Below are 23,289 nucleotides of genomic sequence, written 5' to 3'. Positions count from 1 at the left end.
TGAGGAGACTTAAAGCCGCAATGCTCCTCTGGGAAATATGCAAATTGTCTCTTCAGAGAGGAAGAGGACTAGAACTCTAGTTCCACCTATTGGAAGTAGCAATCCTAAAAGTCAATGTCGACCCTTTATTGAGCCTTGTTACATGACTTAGGATAAAAGCCAAAACCAGAATTTCAATTTGAAGACACTGTGTTTCGGGGTACTGGCCCTCGTCAGTGCAAAGTGTGAGATCTGGTTTGGCGGTGTTATCCTAAGTCATGTAACAAGGCTCGTTAAAGGGTCAACATTGACTTTTAGGATTGCTACTTCTAATAGGTGTCAGTAGAGTTCTAGTCCTCAGGAGGCCATCCGCCGCCTCATCCGGAGCATGCCCAGGCGTTGTACAGTAGGGAGGTCATACAGGCACGTGGAGGCCACACACAATACTGAGCATCTTTTCCTTGTCATGCGGCATCTCTACTGAAGTTGGATCAGCCTGTAATTTGATTTTCCACTTTGATTTTGAGTATCATTCCAAATCCAGACCTCCATGTGATATTCATTTTGATTTACATTGATAATTGTTATGTTTTATTGTTCTAAACACATTCCACTATGCAATGAATAAAAATTTGCAACTGGAATATTTCAGAGATATCTAGAATGTGGTATTTTCGTGTTCCCTTTATTTTTTTGAGCAGTGTGTATATATATATATATATATATATATATATATATATATATTACAGCTCTGGCAAAAATGAAGAGACCACTGCAAAATTTTCCGTTTGTCTGATTTTTCTCTTTATAGATATATTTTTAGAATGTCTTCTAATTTCCAAGCATTAAATTTGCATTTATTTTTAGAAAATGAGAATTGGTCAAAATAACAAAAAAATGCAGTGCTTGCAGACCTCAAATAATGCTAAGAAAGCAAGTTCATAATCATGTAGAAACAACTATACTAATGTTTTGACTCAGGAAGAGTTCAGAAATCAGTATTTTGTGGAATAACCATGATTTTTAATCATAGCTTTTATGCATCTTGGTATGCTTTCCACCAGTCTTTCACACTGCTTTTGGGTGACCTTATGCCACTCTCGGTACAAATATTTAAGCAGTTCTTTGTTTAATGGCTTGTGACTATCCATCTTCCTCTTGGTTACATTCCAGTGGTTTTCAGTGGGGTTCAGGTCTGGAGATTGGGCTGGCCATGACAGGGATTTGAAGTGGTGGTCCTTCATCCACACATTGACTGACCTAGCTCTGTGGCATGGCGCATTGTCCTGCTGGAAAAACCAGTCATCAGAGTTGGGGAACATTGCCTGAGCAGAAGGAATCAACTGTTTTTCCAGGATAACCTTGTATGTGGCTTGATTCATGCATCCTTCGCAAAGACTAACCTGCCCAATTTCAGCCTTCCTGAAGCACCCCAGATCATCACCGATCCTCCACCAAATTTCACAGTGAGTTCAAGACACTGTGGCTTGTACACCTCTCCAGGTCTCCTTCTAACCACTAGATGACCAGGTGTTGGACAAAGCTGAAAATTAGACTCATCAGAGAAGATTACCTTACTCCAGTCCTCTATGGTCCAATTCTTATGGTCTTTAGCAAACTTCTGCTTGGCTCTCCTTTGCTTCTCATTGATGAAAGGATTTTTTCTAGCTATGCATGACTTGAGCCCTGCCTCTAGGAGCTTGTTACGAACTGTTCTTGCCGTGCACTTCACCCCAGCTGCCATTTGCCATTCCTTTTGTAGGTCACTTGATGTCATCCTGCGGTTGCTAAGCAATATTTAAATAAGATGACGGTCATCCCGGTCTGTGGAGAGTCGTTTTCGTCCTCTGCCTGTCTGTACCTTTGCTATCCCCAATGTCTGCTGCTTGACCTCGTTGTAATGGACTGCCGTCTCAGAAATTTTAAGGATGGAGGCAACATTACAATCACTGCATCCCTCTGCTAGTAAAGCCAGAATTGAGCCCTTCTTTTCCTCAAGACTTTTCTTTTCAACTCATTTGGCATGGTTAAAACTTAAATTTTCATTCCTATTACTTTTTTCATATTGTTAGCACTTGTTTTTCCATCCAGTTTGTCCTATTGCAAGAGAACACCACAGCAGGGTTTTTTTTATACTTTCCTTCCTTAAATAAGATTTGGTTCAGGTGATCACCTAATCAGAAGCACATTAAGTAGAAGGAGGTGTACTCTGGTTGAAATTCAACTGACACTGGAATAGAATGGCTGTCAGACATGTAGAGAAGCTGGTTTTTATAAAACTTTGCAGTGGTCTCTTAATTTTTGGCAGAGCTGTATGTGTATACTGTATATATATATATAAATATATACATATATATAGTGTGTATATATACTGTATATATATATATATATATATATTACACTCTTCTATTGTTCCTTAGCATAAGAAAAAGTGCTGCCAAGATGCAAATATTTACCAAGTTTCATTTCAAGCACACTATATATTAATGTGTATATATAGATGTTGAGAAGCAATTGTGAATATTAAATAGCATTTACACAATGTCAGTAAATTATATCCTACCCTCAATTCAGCTAGAAATTAAGCTATATATAAATGTAATAGCAGCAAAATATATGTTACAGGTGCTTGTCACAAAATTAGAAAATTATTTAAAAAGTTAATTTATTACAGATTGCCATATTCAGCTTAAATATGTTGATTAATATAATAAGATACTTGCTAATTACTATGTGGTCTGGAATAAAGGGGGTCGGCGGGTGGATGAGTTTTGTCTTTCCTTGTATGTTGAAAAATTCTATAAAAAATTATCGGATTTAAAAAAATTAATTTATCCCAGTTCTTTGATACAAAAAGTGAAACTCATATAGAGTCATTACAAACAGTGATCTATTTCAAGTGTTCACGAGTTTATTTCTGTTAATGTTGATGATTATGGCTTACAGCCAATGAAAATCGAAAAGTTTTATCTCAGTAAATTAGAATAATTAACAAAAACACCTGCAAAGGCTTCCTAAGCATTTAAAAAGGTCCCTTAGTCTGTTTCAGTAGGCTCCACAATCATGGGGAAGACTGCTGACTTGACAGATGTCCACAAGGCAGTCATTGATACACTCCACAAGGAGGGTAAGTCACAAAGGTCTTTGGTAAAGAAGCTGGCTGATCACAGAGTGCTGTATCCCAGCATAGTAATGGAAAGATGATTGGAAGGAAAAAGTTTGGAGAAAAAAGTGCAAAAGCAAACAGGTAACCGCAGCCTTGAAAGGATTGCAAGAAAAGACCATTCACAAATTAAGGGGAGATTCACAAGGACTGGGCTGCTGCTGGAGTCATTGTTTCAAGAACCACCACACATAGATGTTTCCAGGACATGGGCTACAAGTATCGCATTCCTTGAGTCAAGCCACTCATGACCAATAGGCAACACCAGAAGTTTCTTGCCTGAGCCAAAGAGAAAAAGAACTGGACTGTTGCCCTGGTGTTGTTTTCAGATTAAAGTAAATTTGGCATTTCATTTTGAAATCAAGATCCCAGAGTCTGGAGGAAGAGTGGAGAGGCACACAATCCAAGCTGCTTGAGGTCTGGTGTTAAGTTTCCACAATCAGTGATGGTGTGGGGAGCCATGTCATCTGCTGGTGTAGGTCCACTGTGTTTTATCAAGACCAAAGTCATCAAAGCCATCTACCAGGAAGTTTTAGAGCCCTTCATGCTTCTCTCTGACTTCAAGCTTTTTGGAGATGGCAATATCATTTTCCAGCAGGACTTGGCATCTGTCCACACTGCCAAAAGTACCAATACCTGTTTGAAAAACAACAGTATCGCTGTGCTTTATTTGCTAGCAAACTTGCTTGACCGTAATCCCATAGAGAATCTATTGGGTATTGTCAAGACGAAGATGAGAGACACTAGACCCAACAAAGCAGATGAGCTTAAGGCTCCTAACAAAGCAACCTGGGCTTCCATAACACCTCAGCAGTGCCACAAGCTGATCACCTCCATGCCACGCCTCATTAATACAGTAATTAATGCAAAAGGAGGTCTGACCAAGTATTGAGTGCATTTACTGAACATACATTTCAGTAGGCCAACAATTCCGATTTTAAAATCATTTTTCAAGCTGGTGTTATAAAGTATTTATCAGGATCCTGACAGCGCCGATGTACAGCCTCCGCTGAGCAGGGACTCACCCGCACTGTAGGGACCCCTGGGGACAAGAACAGCCAGAAAGTACAGATGCACATGACCTGAACGCTGAAGTTTAGCAAGCCGGCAGAGGATCTACGGTCATTTGACTGCAAGGGGGCGGGGCTTAGCATCCTGCTTTCAGAGAAGGTAGAAAACTCAGAGTCGGGCAAAACGGAGGTCATGCACAGTACGGGCAAACGAGGTACAGGAGGGGTAAACAGACGGGAGGTCAGACAAAGCCAAAGGTCATACACAAGAGAGCAGTGCTGTACCAAAGGGATGAGCAGAGAGCAGTCGATTCACAAGCAGAGAGTCATACACGAGAGAACGGTGTGGTACAAGAGGGGCAGGCAGAACTCGTAACGTGGACAGAACTGGATCACAACCAAATAAGCAACAAGTTATCAGGCACAAGGCACACGTATACAAGAGGTCAACTAACTCAGCCGAGGGCAGGAGTATTACTGACACCAGACCTAGGTCCAGTGAACATTAAATAGCCGCCCTTTGCCAGAGAGAGGCAGAACAATTAACCCCCAGTCTGACCAGGACGGGCCAAAGCGAAACCCCGTCCTGGATCATGACAGTATTCTAATTTGCTGAGATGACTTTTGGGTTTTCATTGGCTGTAAGCCATAATCATCAACATTAACAGAAATAAACACTTAAAATAGAGCACTCTGTTTATAATGAATCTATATAATATGAGTTTCACTTTTTGTATTGAAGAACCGAAATAAATTAACATTTTAGTTTTAATGATATTCTAATTTTGTGAGAAGCACCTGTACTTTTAAGTTAGAATTAGCAATAAATATTCAAGTTTTTTTTAAAGTTTTTTTATGTAGGTACAGTTTTATCTGTGGCCATGAAATAAATAATTGATATGACTTATTTTTATGAACATGTTGAGAAATTGATTTACTCTTGCATTTAAAATTGATTGGATTGATGATCAACTAATTTATGATCACTTTCTTGTCCACATTCAGTTCTTAAATGCACAAATTTGTTTTATTTGATTCTTTTGTTCCTTATGGAGGCAACAATTGCACATTTGGACTTTTGTCTAAAAAAAAATTGTCTCCAATGATGATTAGGACTTTCTGCAAAAGTAAGAATTTGAATACTGTAGATGTTTAGTGTAATGGGTACTTGTGGTAAAACAGATTGACTGAGTGCATCAAATTGTAATTAATAGTTTTCTTTTGTTGTTATTAGACCATGTTGCAAATCCATGGCAACTGGTAGCTGAAGATGTAGATTGGAAAAATTGTTAATCAATGCAACATTTTAAATTTGAACATTAGGGTTATAAAATACACTTGCTAATACAGTAAGAACTGGAAACTAGTGGGAATGCCAAATTTTCCTTTGCATTAAGTTACAAGAATTCTGCATTTCATTGCTGTATTTTATTATATACAACAACAAACATAAAAATACTAAGTCAAGGGCATTTATCAGCAGAATAGTGAATATGGCATAGTAACGATCTACAATCTGCTACACATTTCTGGCAAGATGCATTTGCTGCAATTATAAAGCAAGCAAAAAGCAATTTCTGAAAAGATTTTAAAGGGTTGACAATTATATCAAACGAGTTTGTTCAAGGAATCATAAATTTTGAGTGTGTTAAAGGAGAATAAACTTTTGCTGATATTGTAGGATTTGTGCAGATGTACAGTTGTAAAAGTTTAACTACTTTGTTGCGCAATGATTGTGAAGTATTTGTAGATTTTTTTTAATATCTTCTTATTTCTTCCCTTAAATATAAATACTGCAATGCCTATACCAGCATAGTCGATTATGGTATATTTATAGATATATATCTATATTTAGATATATACCGTATGTAAACAGGTTGTTTGGCTGCAATGGCGCAGACAATGAGAACACAGTGGTAATCAACCAACTGTTTGTATTTATTTGATTAACGCAGAAAAGAAATCACACATATGCACACAAGTAAGCATTATATTGTGGGTCACAGTGACAAGGTCAATACAGTATATTAGAACACTATCAAAACATAGCAATGGGACTAAATACAATAATTACTAAAAGTTCTATTTCTATACACGGTCCTTATTATATAGCAAATATATGATGGTTTATGGGTCACCAATATTTCCCGCTAAGCTGCAAGTCCTAGGTATGTGAGTCACATGTTGCAAAGTGTGCTCGTCATACTGGCAGTCTTCTTTCCCTGAACCACAGTCTTGGCCCACACCCTGTAGCGTATGTCTATGCTGAAAGTAACAACCAACAGGTCTTGTCCTCCGCTACAGCTGGATCATATCATAGAATCATGGAATTATAGAAAGGTAGAGTTGGAAGGGACTTCCTGGGTCATCTGGTCCAACCCCTTGCTCAAAGCAGGATTCACTAAATCATCCCAAACACACGTCTGTCCAGCCTCTGTTTGAAGATTTCCATTGAAGGAGAAATCGCCACCTCTCGTGGCAGCCTGTTCCAATCATTGATCACCCACACTGTCAAAAGGTTTTTTCTAATATCTAATCTGTGCCTCCTCCCCATTCAGTTTCATCCCATTGCTTCTAGTTTTTCCTTGTATAGAATCATGGTCGTCTACTAAGCTCACATCACAGATCTTCTTCTTAGCTCAGGCCTTCCCCCTGGATCTGACCTCCCTTGGACACTTCTGTAGTGATGGTGGCTGAAAGCCCATTTTGCAGTGTCGTTTTCAATCTCCGTCATGTGGGAACATGTATTTGACTCTTGCATTCCTACCTATACAATTCTTTTTGACTTTCACTTTTGCCTTTGACCAGCAGATGTGGTGTTCACTAGCAGTTACTGAGGTTGGGTACTAACAATACTCGTCTCTTCTCTTGTCTACCTTCTTACAGACAGACAGATAGATTCAGTGGGTACAGAAAATATTCAGATTCCATTAAATTTTTCACTCTGTTTCATTGCCGCCATTTGGTAAATTCAAAAAAGGTTCATTTTTTTTCATTAATGTACACTCTGCACCCCACTTTGACTGAAAAAAAACTGAAATGTAAACATTTCTAATAATTTATTAAAAGAGAAAAGCTGAAATATATGGTCATAAGTATTCAGACCCTTTGCTCAGACACTCATGTTTAAGTCATATGCTCTCCATTTCCTTGTGATCCTCCTTGAGATGGTTGTACTCCTTCAATGGAATCCAGCTGTGTTTAATTAAACTGATAGGACTTGATTTGTAAAAGCACAAACCTGTCTATATTAGAAATCACAGCTCACAGTGCATGTCACACCAAATGAGAATCATGAGGTCAAAGTTACTGGCCAGGAGCTCAGAGACAGAATTGTGGGAAGGCACAGATTTGGCCAAGGTTACAAAAGAATTTCTGCAGTACTCAAGGTTCCTAAGAGCACAGTGGCCTCCATTATCTTTAAATAAAATGAAAGAAATTTGAGATCACCAGAAGCCATCCAGCCAAACTCAGCAATCATGGGAGAAGAGCCTTGGTGAGAGAGGTAAAGAAGAACCCCAATATCACTGTGGCTGAGCTCCACAGATGCAGTAGGGAAATGGAAGAAAGTTCCATAAAATTAACTATCACTGCAGCCCTCCACCAGTCAGGCCTTTAGGGCAGAGTGGCCCGACGGGAGCCTCTCCTCAGTGCCAGAGATATGAAAGCCTGCATAGAGTTTGCTAAAAAAACACATGGACTCGCAGACTATGAGAAATAAGATTCTCTGTTCTGATGAGACAAAGATAGATCTTTTTGGTGATAATTCTAAGTGTTATGTGTAGAGAAACCAGGCACTGCTTATCACCTGCCCAATACAATCCCAACAGTGAAACATGGTGGTGGCATCATCATGCTATGGGGGTGTTTTTCAGCTGCAGGTACAGGACGACTGGTTGCAATTGAAGAAAACAAGTACAAAGATATCCTGGATGAAAGCCTCTTTCAGAGAGCTCTGGACCTCAGACTTGGCCAAAGGTTCACCTTCCAAAAGGACAATGACCCTAAGCACACAGGTAAAATAAAGGAGTGGTGTTGTGAGCTCATTTTCGGGTTTGCCTCTGGCTTCTGGTGAGGGTTATGGAGCTGGCTGTGCTGACAGAGGAGTAGTGAGTTCTCTATCTGGACTCCCTCTGTTGGTGAAGGGAGGTAATGAAGCTGATCTAAATGGCAGAGACCGGCCACCTGAGGAAGAGGACTGCGATTGGACATCAGGAGTTTCTGATTGGATTTAAGGCAGCCGACTCCCTAGTTTCTTGCTGGTGATTTTTCCTGACTGTGGCTCCTGGTTTCCAGTTTGGTTCCTGCCTTCCTAAAGCTAAGTTTTCTCTGCTATTGTTCATATGAGTTTTTGTCTGGTTTACTTAGTTTTTGTGTTCAGCCAGCCCTGGCTGGAACTGGGCTGAATCCCCATTTTGTCTCTGATCAGTTGATCTCTTTTGCTCTGTCTTCAGAATATACCTGAGTGCTGATATAGTGATTTGAAGTCTAGCGACTTCAGGGCCTTTTTCTATCAGACGTGTTGGACATTCTTTTTGGCAGGGTTTTTTGCGTGATTGCAGACAGCAGCTTTTCTTTCCTGTCCTTTCTAGTTAGCAAGGGCCCCATCGTTTGCTCAGCCTATCTTTCTACCTGTGTCTGTGTTTTCATCTTGTTTCACCGACAATACATGTTGGGGGCTGTCTATTGCTTTGGGGTCTGCTCTGGGGCACTTTAGATTTTTCCCTTTCTTTCTTTAGGCTTATTTAGTTCTCCTGCCGTGATGAGGCGTCTAGGACCACCGTAGGCACGCTTAGTTGTTGTGGATAGGATCAGGGGTCTGCAATCCTCTAGTTACCAACCTCTCCGGTTTTCTTGGCTTAGCTTGCTTTTTGTTTTTTCCTCCTCGGTGACTCATTCATAACAGAGTGGCTTCAGAACAACTCTGTGACGATTCTTGACGGGCATAGCCGAAGCCCTGACCTAAATCCAATTGAGCATCGCTGGAGAGACCTGAAAATGACTGTCCACCAATGTTCACCATCTATCCTGATGGAACTGGAGAGGATCTGCAAGGGAGAATGGCAGAGGATTCCCAAATCTAGGTGTGAAAAACTTGATGCATCATTCCAAAGAAGACTCATGGCTGTACTAGCTCAAAAGGGTGCTTGTACTCAATACTGAGCAAAGGGTCTGAATACTTATAACCATGCAATATTTCAGTTTTTCTTTTTTTACTCATTTGCAAAAATGTCTACATTTCTGTTTTTTTTCAGTCAAGATGGGGTGCAGAGTGTACATTAAAGAGAGAAAAAATGAACTTTGTTTCATTTTTGCGGTTTGGTAAATTCAAAAAAGAGTGAAAATTTTTAAAGGTGTCTGAATACCCACTGTAGATACAGATAGACATACAGTATATAGTACATAGATAGATATAGGAAAAGGAAAGCTGAAGAAGCACAGTAGTAGCAAAGGGTACAAATCCAGGGACTTCTAACAAACACACTTGTAGATATGATACAAAAAAAACAGCACTACAAGATTCAAGTAAAAAGAAAAAGTTGTGTCTTTATAAAGCCACTAGCTGAAGAGCCCCGTGTTGCCCTGGCATAGTAACTAACTGTGGTTAGTTATAACAAATAATAGCAGCAGTTAAGGGGCCTTGTTCCTCCTGCACCTTTTTACACAGCCTCCTCCTCCACATCACACTCCTCCTTTATACACAGCATTTTTCTGCAGCACAGCTTTTATATACACACAATGACTGGCAGTGTCACCAGGCAGACAGCGCTGCCCCGTCCCCTCCATGCCAGCACTGCCCCATCTGCTCCATGGCAGCAGTGGCCCTCCACCACTCTTAGGTCAGTCCCGTTAACCCCTAATAGCCCTGCGGGGATCTGTAGTGGGGCACGGGTGTGACTTACGCCTTCTGCACGGGTTTACGCCTCTTCCTGCTGGCGTACATAATGTTCGTGTTCTATGTCGCTGCTCTTCTCCAGCACAGACAGCGGGGGCTCTGCCTGTGTGTGGTGGGTATCTTCTTTCCTCCTTCCTGCCAGGCCAGCAGCGGGTGTACAGATTCAATCCAGTTGTTTTCAGAATTAATTCATCATTAGACTTTTCAAAGTGAAGCTAAATTTTTTATCAATTCTGCTACAAAACCCTAATGAAGGGCAAAATGTGTCTATTTTTTGCTTAGTTGAAAACTAACATGCTTCATTTTAAAGCTTATTGTAAGGTTTGTGTGACATTTTGCAAAAACAAATTGCAAATAAAACAAGAGAGCAAAGACAATGTGCTCCATTTTGATGAATTTGGTGCAGAATCCACTTCTCCTATACATAAGCTGGGATTATGGTGCTACTGCATGCACAACTGTATACGCCATCTTATTCGCTATCTTTGGATCTGTTAGATCCAGTGTCCTCTTGCAAATAAACTATCCTGATGAAACCTCATGAATGAGGTTAATTTTTTTGTAGTGGTACAGTTGTTTATAGGATATACCTTTGGGTACTGCCCTTCTGAGAATGGGAGCTATGCTGGGCACAACAGGGACAGTAGAAAAGAACAACTTTTGTAAGCAGCTAACCTGTGGAACTAAGTACATACAGAAAAAAGTGAGGTGAGATCAAACCATTTGGAGATTTGCTATGTTTGGAGCTGATTTTGCATGTAATCTTTGCAAGCTTCTGACAATACTGATACTAGTGACCACCTTATCTACCTAGGTTTTCTTTGTAGAGTGAATAAGTGCTTGTCTGGCTCAGTATTCATGATTTATATATTAATCTCACAATGTGAAGTCTGACACAGAATTGAGTTATCCTATTGGTCGGTGACCCTGTCACCAAGGCTCAATGGGAGGAGCTACCTCCAGTCTTTGTGGAGACAAAACAGGGTTCTGGAAAGTTCCCTGGTGAGTCTGGTTCAAGATGTGACCCAGAGCAAACCTTATGTCATGGTCACTGTGTGTCTGGGCGCAGATGTTACCGCAAGGCGGACCCATAACACATGTGACCCTGGATACACCGCCTCCAGTGGGGCGCATTTAAATAATAAAACGTGCAGGTGGATACGCCGCCTCCACCTGGCGAATTTAGGTATTACACGTTATACATAATAATTAAATGATAAAGGGGGAACCTGGGAAACTTTAACAATGGTGGGCCCTGCGATAGGGAATGGGGGACGTGGAGACCTCCTAAGCTCCCCTGAGCCAGTGTCCCTGCACTCCTAACGTTCCCTATGCCGGTTTCGCACTGGGCGCCGCACGCGTACCTCAATGCCCTAGCTCGCCCTGAACCTAAACCCTCACTAGGGAATAGGTCGGTGCGGAAACTAATCCCACCACTGCACTAATAACACACATGAGGAAAGAGACAATACAGGGAAAACACCACTTATCTTTGCTCTGCTGCGTGCGCTCCCAGCAACAGAGCCCACCACCTGCGTGCGTCTTCTCCTCCACCCGGATCCATCACCATAACAGGATCCTTCACCTTAATGCAGCCTTGGAGCAGAGTCCACCACCAGTTGCAGCTGCTTAGAACCAGAGTCCCAAGGATGAGTTCAGCTTCTGACACGAAGTCGAGCATGCTTGAGTCCAGCTCAGCGGCCAAGTCCCACATAGTGAGTGCCACTCCATAGTCGCCACTCCACCAGCCCATGCAGACACTTCCCGCTGACACCATCACTGCGACCCCACCACGCCATGCCAGCCCTTCGTCCAGACACCATAGCTGAAACACGTCCCCCCTGGCTAAGCTGCGCAGGACTCCTCACCAGCTCCATCCTTCCTCCAGGCTCTCCAACTCAAAGTGAAAACAAACTCACAATATCACAGGCGTGAGTGAACACCCTGAGCACACCTTTATAGGGTGTCACACCTGATCCATAATTAAGTGAACATTAACCTAAACCTAAGGTGCGATACCATTCCCCACCACTGGGCAACTTAGAATGAACGACACCACGTGTGATAATTCTAATGGCCACCGGGGGCTATCACGACACACTTTGGAACCAAAGGAAAAAAAGTTCACTTAATGCATTTAATACCGCCAGATCCAACACTGGATCATGACAGTACCCCCTCCTTAATGAGGGGCCTCTGGACCCTCAAGACCACTCCTCATTAGGGAAACACCTACAGCAGGGATGCCCAGACCCTGAGTTCACCCCACCATTACCTGACACTTCAGGTTTATGACAAACACCCCTGGTATTGGCAATAAAGTTCCTTTTGGAGGCACCACTCATCTCCACAGCGCCGACCTGGGGAACGAGTTTATGCATGTGTATGTTTTGCTAATAGCTGATCAGACTCCACAACACATTTCCAAGATGTTTTTTGGTGGCCACACATACATGCTCGTTCACACACAGGTCCGGACCTGAACGTTTATTGCACACATTCGTTTGTCATAATTGGTGAACTCATTCTGAACTAGACAGCAGAGGCGTCCCCCTGCATCACCACACTCACACCCCCGCAAATCACCAAGGGGTCACCACCCTCCAACCCTCTTCACCATGAGGTCTGCACCTCCCAGGGTTGGTTAATGGCGAGGGTTGAGATTTGTCCCTACTCCCACGCAGCACACCTGCTGCTCACACCAGGAGGAGAGGGAACGCATATGGAGGAAATATACACTCACTGGCCGCCTCCACACGGCCAGGAGGGGTGGCTTCTACGGTGGTATTTGAAGATTTGGCGTAAACCCCGCGGACTCTACATCAGTCTGCTCATCACTGGAACGCACCCCTTCACCTCGGGGAACACCAAGCAGCTCCGTGGGGCACCATTCCTCCCACCTGCCTGGGTACGCCCACGTGCATGAGCAAGTCCCGCTCCCCAGCAGCGACTCCAGGGGCTTTTGCCAGACCCGCAATTTGCCAAAGCCGCCATTTTGATTTCCTGGTTACCTGAGCAGAGGCCCCAGACCCTGATAACTGCTGCTGCAGCGGCTCTAACACACCTTGCCGCTCCCCACTCACATCAGTGAGGCCCGGCAGCAATTACTCAGTGGTCTCCACATGGCCAAAGCTCACCAGAAAAAAAAACTGTATGGCCTGTGATAAAGTCATGGTCACTGTGTGTCTGGGCGCAGATGTTACCGCAAGGCAGACCCATAACACACGTGACCCTGGATACACCGCCTCCAGTGGGGCGCATTTAAATAATAAAACGTGCAGGTGGATACACCGCCTCCACCTGGCGAATTTAGGTATTACACGTTATACATAATAATCAAATGATAAAGGGGAACCTGGGAAACTTTAACAATGGTGGGCCCTGCGATAGGGAATGGGGGATGTGGAGACCTCCTAAGCTCCCCTGAGCCAGTGTCCCTGCACTCCTAACGTTCCCTATGCCGGTTTCGCACCGGGCGCCGCATGCGTACCTCAACGCCCTAGCTCGCCCTGAACCTAAACCCTCACTAGGGAATAGGTCGGTGCGGAAACTAATCCCACCACTGCACTAATAACACACATGAGGAAAGAGACAATACAGGGGAAACACCACTTAGCTTTGCTCTGCTGCGTGCGCTCCCAGCAACAGAGCCCACCACCTGCGTGCGTCTTCTCCTCCACCCGGATCCATCACCATAACAGGATCCTTCACCTTAATGCAGCCTTGGAGCAGAGTCCACCACCAGTTGCAGCTGCTTAGAACCAGAGTCCCAAGGATGAGTTCAGCTTCTGACACGAAGTCGAGCATGCTTGAGTCCAGCTCAGCGGCCAAGTCCCACATGGTGAGTGCCACTCTCCATAGTCGCCACTCCACCAGTCCATGCAGACACTTCCCGCTGACACCATCACTGCGACCCCACCACGCCATGCCAGCCCTTCGTCCAGACACCATAGCTGAAACACGTCCCCCCTGGCTAAGCTGCGCAGGACTCCTCACCAGCTCCATCCTTCCTCCAGGCTCTCCAACTCAAAGTGAAAACAAACTCACAATATCACAGGTGTGAGTGAACACCCTGAGCACACCTTTATAGGGTGTCACACCTGATCCATAATTAAGTGAACATTAACCTAAACCTAAGGTGCGATACCATTCCCCACCACCGGGCAACTTAGAATGAACGACACCACGTGTGATAATTCTAATGGCCACCGGGGGCTATCACGACACACTTTGGAACCAAAGGAAAAAAAGTTCACTTAATGCATTTAATACCGCCAGATCCAACACTGGATCATGACACCTCACATGAGGGGTCTCTTGTCCCCCTCCAGGCTCCAAGGATGGAGGTTCATCCTTCTCTTCATCTCAAGACATACAGCCTGGCCTAATGCCTTGGATCTTCCGCTGACTTCTACAGCCAAGATGGCTGAAGACTTTTAACCTTTATTTTAACCATGGATCCCTGTTGTATGGTTTAAGGCGTGTTTCTCCAGCATTAGGTTGCACTAAATGTGTACAGAAGAACCTATTGCTCAGCGTGTTGAGGAAATCGAGGGTCCCCGCCTCACTGCAAATTATCCGTTATTTACTTCAAGTATATTTCTGCACGTACTGTGACCAGCTGAGAAAATGAATACAGGATTTCAGGTCTGTACATATTGCCATATATTCCCTCTTCTGCCTTTATGCCACCAAGAGACTTTGAACTCTCTTATAATTACCTGCAAGTACTGCTCCTAACTAATACAGGTTCTTAAAGCTCCAGCACCTCAATTCTGTGTCAGAATCCAATCCTGAACTGTATTGGCCGTGGATTCCCCACATGAACTGTTACCATTACTCCATGTTATTTCTCCCTGTTCTGCTGAAGTAAAGCAACTGTTATCCCCGAGACCTGTTGTCTGTGGTTATTCAATCGGCTGTGGACACTGCGTGGGGGTGGATAACAGTGAACGGAATGGCCCCATACCAGCGCCATTGGGCTATACATACATTTCTAGTAAGTTAATGAGATCCTTCAGCTTGTAGATTCTCAAAATGCTCATGTATGAAAATTGCTTAAAAAAGCACTACTAGACTAATGGCTCAAAATAATCACTAAAACAGCAGGTTTTATGGGTTGCTGCCAGTGGATAGTAGTAGTATCAAAAGGAAACCAACCACAGAGAGTCAGGGGCATCAGTTAGAGAGTGACAGCTAGCTTATTTGTTCTGATTCAACAAAATTTTTTTTTTTTTTCAGAAGTGAAATTCATTGATGAAACACTGATAGAAAAATCTACACACTGACCAAACAGTGTTGAAACTCGAATGCAAAACACTGATGATACTCAACCATTTTTCCATTCTTCAAAAATCACAGATGTCTGAATCAGGTCTTGTGGTTTCAGGAAAAAAGTGATTCAGAGAATGAGTCAGTGTCCAAACTCTCCAGATCTCATTTTGACTGATTATCTATAGAATGTGTTGGAAAAAAGTTTGATACATTGAATAGCCAAACTGACAATTTTCAGGATTTAAAGGATTTGCTGGCAACTATTGTGTTTCCCGAAAATAAGATCTACTCCCAAAAAGAGCCCTAGCATGATTTTATAAGATTTTTTGGAGTATGCTTGAAAAGTAAACCCTACTCCAAAAATAAGCCCTTGTTACAGTCAAGGACAGCATTAGAGGAAGTCTCAGTCTCTTAGAATACCCCAGTGATTCTATTCCAAGGTTAAGACTGCTTAAAGGGGTTGTCCGGGCTTTTCACATAATCTCAGTACATATCTGGGCTGCAGAATTATGACAATAAGTAATTTACTTTCTGTCACTAGTTTGCACGGTTTTCTAGATATTCTGAACAGAACGTCCACGGGGGGGGGGTGTTATGGCATTGAAATGAGAACTAGTCGTAACCTCCTACTCTACTCCAAACATGCCCTCTATAGCAACAACCCCACCCTCATTGCTACAGGCCCTCCCGTCCACATGATGCAGCCCTCATCACACAGTAACAAATTCTTCCCCTCCAGCAGCCTCAGTGCAGAGAGCAGAGAGCTGCTCCTCCCCCAGGCACACACTGAACAGTTATCTATGGAAAGTGAAACTAGTGAGGAGTGAAAATCGTCCTCCATCGCCACTCCATGATTACAATACATAACTCATTATCAGTAATTCCTTCCCTCACTGTCCCAGGCTGCTGACAGCAGTGAGAACAGACTGTGTGATGGCCAGTGATGGGGGTCTGCAGCTTCTAATCTGCACAGGGGATGGCAGTCACTGATGTAATCTGTTGTGTGACAAAGCCTCTGCTGTGTGAATGAGACAGCTCTGTGTCACTGATGTCTACACACAGCAGCAGATTTGGTGCAGTGTATGTGTGAAGCTCCCCCAAACTCCCAGCAAGCTCCAGAGACCAGCACCACCCACTGCCCACTCATTGGCTGGCAGTAAACTGCACCAGCACTCATCTTTATCATTATTCCAGCATTGGAAAGAACACAGCAGTGATCCTGTATTTGTGAAAGCAGCACAATACATACAGTACATACATACACCTCCCAAACCTGTTACAGCTGCTGATTGGACAGGCTGCTCTCTTAATAATAATAATAATAATTATAATAATCTTTATTTTTATATAGCGCTAACATATTCTGCAGCGCTTTACAGTTTCCACACATTATCATCACTGTCCCCGATGGGGCTCACAATCTAAATTCCCTATTAGTATGTCTTTAGAATGTGGGAGGCAACTGGAGTACCCGGAGGAAACCCACGCAAACACGGGGAGAACATACAAACTCCTTGCAGATGTTGTCCTTGGTGGGATTCGAACCCACTGAGCCACCGTGCCTCCCATCAGTATTTGTGTCATTAGAGAAATTTAGGCTTTAGAAAGACATCCTCTAAAAAGAAGCCCTACCCCATTTTTCAGAGCAAAAAATAATATAAAACCCTGTCTTATTTTGGAGAAGCATAGTGTTAGGAACGGCGGAACACACTAAATAAATAAATAATAAAGTGCGTTCGCCGCTCGGGGTCCACCGTGCAGTAGGTGTTAAAACTGCTGCTAAACAATGGCAGACGCGCTATATGGTGGTATAATGCGCTCAGGTTCAACGTCACCTGATGAGCGTGGAGCGGACTCTGTTAAACTCACAGAGGTGCTGTAACAAAAACATACAAATATACACTGAGCCAGTTAGACTTCACCGGACTCAGTGAAATTGCACGCACAGTATCTGGTCACAGGACATGGTCCCAAGACAGGGGACGGTGTCCGTCTAGACCTACCGTGCGTGCGGCATCGCTGCTGCGGATGCCGGTAAGTGCTGCTACATGCAGCGCAGCGGCAGACACAGCCGCTAAGCAATGGTGCCTTGGGAGACGTGACACCACCGGACGCTAGTGTAGAGGTGCGGTGTGCACAGTGGCCTATGGCTTGCCACTGACTAGCGCGGACTCTAACTATAGTTCCCTATTAACATGCGTAATATCAGAGGGAGGGGAATCTTAATGAGTCAGTCACCAGAATCATACATCCAACACCATTCACACATCTAGCAAGAATAGCTTATACTAGCGCATGGCCGAACGGCCATGCGGCCCTTTTATAGCCGTGCACTGCTGGGACCCTCCAGATCTCTGAGATGGACAAATCAGATCAGTAGAAGGACCTGGGAACGTGACTCCCGACCTCCAATGGGAGATCGTCTCATGAGCATAGTCAGAGGAGCGTCAGAGGGACTAAGCCTCAGGAGTAGCTTGCTGCGAAGCAGTATGTGAGGCTCTGGACTCCTGCTGTGTAGCCGCAGGAATCCAACGCCTAACACATGCTACTTGTTGGAAAAAAAAAAACCATAGGGGAGAGCTGCTTTGGCAGCACATGGAGGAACCTAATTAAAGTTATACAGCTGATTTTATTGATAAAACTGATTAGTGCATAAGTATTCAGATGCAATCAGTATATTCAACAGGATGCAGGTTAATTTTATAGTCTGAAAGGGGTATTCCTATTATGTCAATTTAATGCACACATTGCATATTCCATAAATGTATAATAGATGCCGTTGCCACAATGGTAATCTGCAACTGTCTTGACACCAGGGCCCTTTTGAGCACCACTGTCAGTGAATGGGTGGACAGAATTCCTTTATATGTGAATTCTGATATCTGTCTTCTGCCAGCAGTATGTGATGCGGCACTATTCTTGAGATAGAAGTGCTTCTCACAGAATTAGAATATCATCAAAAAGTTAATTTATTTCAGTTCTTGAATTCAAAAAGTGAAACACATATATTATATAGAGTCATTACAAACATAGTGAACTATTTCAAGTGTTTATTTCTGTTAAATTTGATGATTATGGCTTACAGCCAATGAAAAACCAAAAGTCATTATCTCAGTAAATAAGAATAATTAACGAAAAATACCTACAAAGGCTTCCTAAACATTTAAAAAGGTCCCTTAGTCTTTTTTCATTAGGCTCCACAATCATGGGGAAAACTGCTGACTTGACAGATGTCCAGAAGTCAGTCATTGACACACTCCACAAGGAAGGTAATCCACAGGTATTCCACAAAAGGTCATTGCTACAGAAGCTGGCTGTTCATAGACTGCTGTATCCAAGCATATTATTGGAAAGTTGAGTGGAAGTAAAAAGTTTGGTAGAAAAAGGTGTACAAGCAACCGGGATAACCGCAGCTTTAAAAGGATTGTTAAAAAAAGGCCATTCAAAAATTTGGGGAGATTCACAAGGAGTGGACTGCTGCTGGAGTCATTGCTTCAAGAACCACCACACACAGACGTATTCAGGACATGGGCTACAAGTGTCACATTCCTCGTGTCAAGCCACTCATGACCAATAGACAACACAAGAAGCATCTTACCTGGGCCAAGAAGAAAAAGAACTGACCTGTTGCTCAGTGGTCCAAGGTGTTGTTTTCAGAAGAAAGTAAATTTTGCATTTCATTTAGAAATCAATGTCACAGAGTCTGGAGGAAGAGTGGAGAGGCACACAATCCAAGCTGCTTGAGGTCTAGTGTGAAGTTTCCACAATCAATGATTGTTTGGGGAGCCATGTCATATGCTAGTGTAGGTCCACTCTGTTTTTTCAAAGTCAGTCAGCACAGCCATCTACAAGGAAATATTAGAGCACTTCATGCTTCCCTCTGTCTTCAAGCTTTTTGGAGATGGAAATTTCATTCTCCAGCAGGATTTGGCACCTGTCCACACTGCCAAAGGTAAAAATACCTGGTTTGAAAACAACAGCATCACAGTACTTGATTGGCCAGCATACTCGCTTGATCTTAACCCCATAGAGAATCTATGGGGTATTGTCAAGAGTAAGATGAGAGACACCAGACCCAGCAATGCAGATGAGCTGAAAGCTCCGATCAAAGTAACCTGGGCTTCCATAACACCTCAGCAGTGCTACAGGCTGATCACCTCCATGCCACGCCGCATTGATACAGTAATTGATGCAAAAGGAGCCCCAACCAAGCATTGAGTGCATTTACTGAACATACATTTCAGTAGGCCAACATTTCAGATTTTAAAATCATTTTTCAAGCTGGTGTTATAAAGTATTCTAATTTACTGAGGTAATGACTTTTGGGTTTTCATTGGCTGTAAGCCATAATCATCAACATTAACAGAAAAAAATACCTGAAATATATCACTCTAATGACTCTTTGTATTATGAGTTTCACTTTTTGTATAGAAGAACTGAAATTAACTTGTTGATAATATTCTGATATTCTAATTTTGTGAGAAGTACAGTAACTGTAGATGATGCATCCATTGATGGAAATGCCATAAATGTTTGAGTTTGGAATATCCTTTTAAATCTGGTAGATCATGATTAAGAGACCAGAAAATATTTAAATATTATCAGTCATGATCGAGAAGTCATTCTCAGTGTTAAACTGAATTCACCTTCACCATACCTTCTCATTATATAAAGTGTGAGGTAATTTCAGCAATTCTCAAACACACATCCATGAGAGCATAGACAAAAGGATTGTGTTGCAGTCAATGACTTAACTGAATTACATACATGGAGGAAAGCAGATGCACAGCGGTCACCAATGAGTCACAGAGCTGAAGCTTTCAAAGTGTGAAAAATGAATCATTTTATTGATTTCTGCCATATTATTTATCCTTTACATGAACTGAATACCATCCTGGCATCAAATAAAGACTAACATTCTTTTAAGAATATAAGAACATGGGAATGCTTGTGTGTTCATCAACTGAGAGCATAACAGTCAAATAATTAACTTATTTGTTCATCTCTCACAGTCGTTAACCCCTTAAAGACTAGCCTACTTTAAGCCTCCAGGACAAATGATTTTAATTTTTTTTGTTACATTAAAGAAGCCATAATATTATTATTTTTCCGTTGATACAGCTATACGATGGCTTATTTTTCTGTTGAATAAGTAGGCATATAGTGGCACAATTTTGAGGTGCATAAAACTTTATACCAACTATAATAACTCTTAATTTTGAGAAATATATATTAATAAACTATTCTGGTGCTGGTTTCTGATGACGTGCTGCACAAATAGATATTACATTTATTCTGTATCACCTTGATTATAGTGACACTAAATATATATATATATAATACTCTGATTTCTTTGCATTTTATATCATTTGTACAGGAAGCTTGCTTTAAAAAAATCATTTGTATTTGTTTCGTCATATACAGAGGGCAATACACTTTACAATTTTGCATTGAAGGAGTTGTGTGTGGGCTTATCTTATTTGCATGAAGAGATGCAGTTTTCAGTGGTCCCATTTTTGTTACTTAATGGTTTTTGATCACTTTTCATTACACTTTTTGGAATGTATACATAAGTCATTCTTGATTTCTATTTTAAACACTGTTTAGTCAGTTTAATAGACATGTTAACTTTATTCTGCATTTCACTCCCTGAGAAAGCCACCTGGCGAAAAGTACGTAGTAGCTTTTTAGTGTCCATACATGTAATTTCTCTTTATTTATATGTACTTTTATATCGGCTGGGGTATTTTGTATATGACTATTCTATTTATCCACTTAGACTTATACTGTAATTTAATATTTATTCGTAGACCAACCCTGCTGTATTATACTATTTTATATGTGTTGAGGACAATACCATTTGATTATTAGACCCACTTTCTATACATTTTTCCCTGTGATTTTCCTGTGTTGAATTTACTCCCCTCTATGTATTTTTACCTTCTCTCCTAATATGCTGGATTTTTATTTATATTAATGTATTAATAAAAATATATATTCTATTAATTATTACAGTGTCTATTCACATTTTTGGTAGGAGTTAGTATCTGATTATCCATAGTTAACTGGTAGGATGCCCATGAGACTCTGCCTCCAGAGGGATTTGCTTGGGTTTAGTACACTGAAGACCCAAAGGCCCTTATCAGGTCTAAATTGGTGATAGCAACCCATCGACACCTTGCAATCCTGCTTTGATTATGCCAACGGACTGACAGAGGGAGATTTCTCTTTATAGTAAACTTCTCATGTTGGATGTTACTTTTGACTGAAGAATATACAGTAAATGTTAAACTGCTAGGATTAGTTACAGTACTTATACTTGTAGTTACAGCAGGTATCTGGCTCTTTATATCAGTGGGGCTGCTGTAGTTGATCTCATCGGTACAGATGCTGTACTCTGCGATCAGCATGGCATGCATATCCATCATCGAGCACAAAGTAATGTCCTGCTAATGGACATTTATGTCAAATAATGTTAAAGGGGTTAATAAGCAGCTTCAGGCACATGCTTGAAAAATATATAAGTATATATGTATATATACTGTAAATAGAAAATAAGCTAAGGCTGTGCTTCTAACAAGGTTGGGCTTTGCAGGAAATGAATAACTTCTTTGACAATTCTTCAATATTTTCAATATTCCATTCAGAAGAATCTGGAAAGAGGTACATACTGTATTGAGCTCCCAGCTACAGGTGTCATGATCCAGGTAGGGCTTTACTATTCATAATCTCTTGCCCGACCTGGTCATGAGCAGGTTAACTCTTTCCGGCCTCTCTTTGGTGTGTGATCAGCTATTCCTTCCTGTTGTTGTCATCAGACCATGCCAGTTATAGTTCCTGCCTCCAACTTGAGCGGCTGACCCCATTTTGCCCTGGTTTCTCCTTTGCCATCGCTGACTCCCAGTGTCCATTCTCTCCCTATACCTTGTCCTGACATAGTTATTCCCCTCCTCATGCTTGGATCCCTTAGTGTTTGACTCAGCTTGTATTCTAAGCTGGTTCCCGTCTTGCATCTAGGATTACGCGCTTCCGACCGGCTCTGACCTGATTTGCCTCTGGCTTCGCTTTTGTTCCACCCCTTTTGTACCGCGCTCTTCTCCTGTTACCGACTTGGCTTGTCTGACAATTATACCGCCCCTGTGCTGTGGTCTTGCGGCTGCTCCACAGATCTACGTAGGTGTTGTGCTACTCTATGGCCCCCTGGTGGTGGTTACACGGTCTAGCTCCACAGCCTCATGATACAAGGATACTGAGCGTTCATAAACTGTTCATTGTGGATAATTCTTAAAAACTTTTTTCCAGAGTCAATTACGAAAATGGGGCTTTTGAAACTAATTACGATTGTAATTATCATTTTACATTGCTTTCCACTGGCAGTTTGAAGTGTATATCTTGTCCTGTAATACAGTAAGGAGAGATACAACTGGATGCTTGGAAGTACAGCCGCCAGGGAAATCATACAATGCACAATGAGCTTTATGTAGTGGCCCTATTCTAAGATTAACATACTGCCCATAAAAGAGGAAATTATTGCATAAAGTTTCCACCTGTTTTATAAAACATAACCCTTATAATTATTATTTAAATAAAAAATGCAAGATATGGGTATATAAATGTGTATATAATTGGAGTAAGAATCCGTCATCAATATTAAAAAAATGGAAACCCTGGTTTAGCAAGCATAAAGTGACTTTTCAAAAATTTCAAGAAAATATGGACACTACTTTTGGTGATACTTCGGATGATTAATCAGATTCATCAGTGGCTTGTGCATCCAATAATAGTATGGAAAAAAGAAAAAAATCTTACCAAAGAAATTACAACAAAGAGGGAGCCAAACCAAAAAACGGATTAGAAGGAGAGGAGGAAGACGCCATAAGAGAACAGGCTTACCAGGACAAACTCCGGAAACAGAAAAAGTAACTGTACCAGTCTATAATCTTTCCAGTTATATTCTTTCTGCACCG

This window comes from Dendrobates tinctorius, unplaced genomic scaffold (assembly GCF_039654945.1).
Source record: "Dendrobates tinctorius isolate UK_male_01 unplaced genomic scaffold, ASM3965494v1 ptg000108l, whole genome shotgun sequence".
NCBI classification, from domain to species: domain Eukaryota; kingdom Metazoa; phylum Chordata; class Amphibia; order Anura; family Dendrobatidae; genus Dendrobates; species Dendrobates tinctorius.
The sequence above is the reverse complement of the archived record's forward strand: the minus strand, read 5'-3'. Positions refer to the sequence as shown.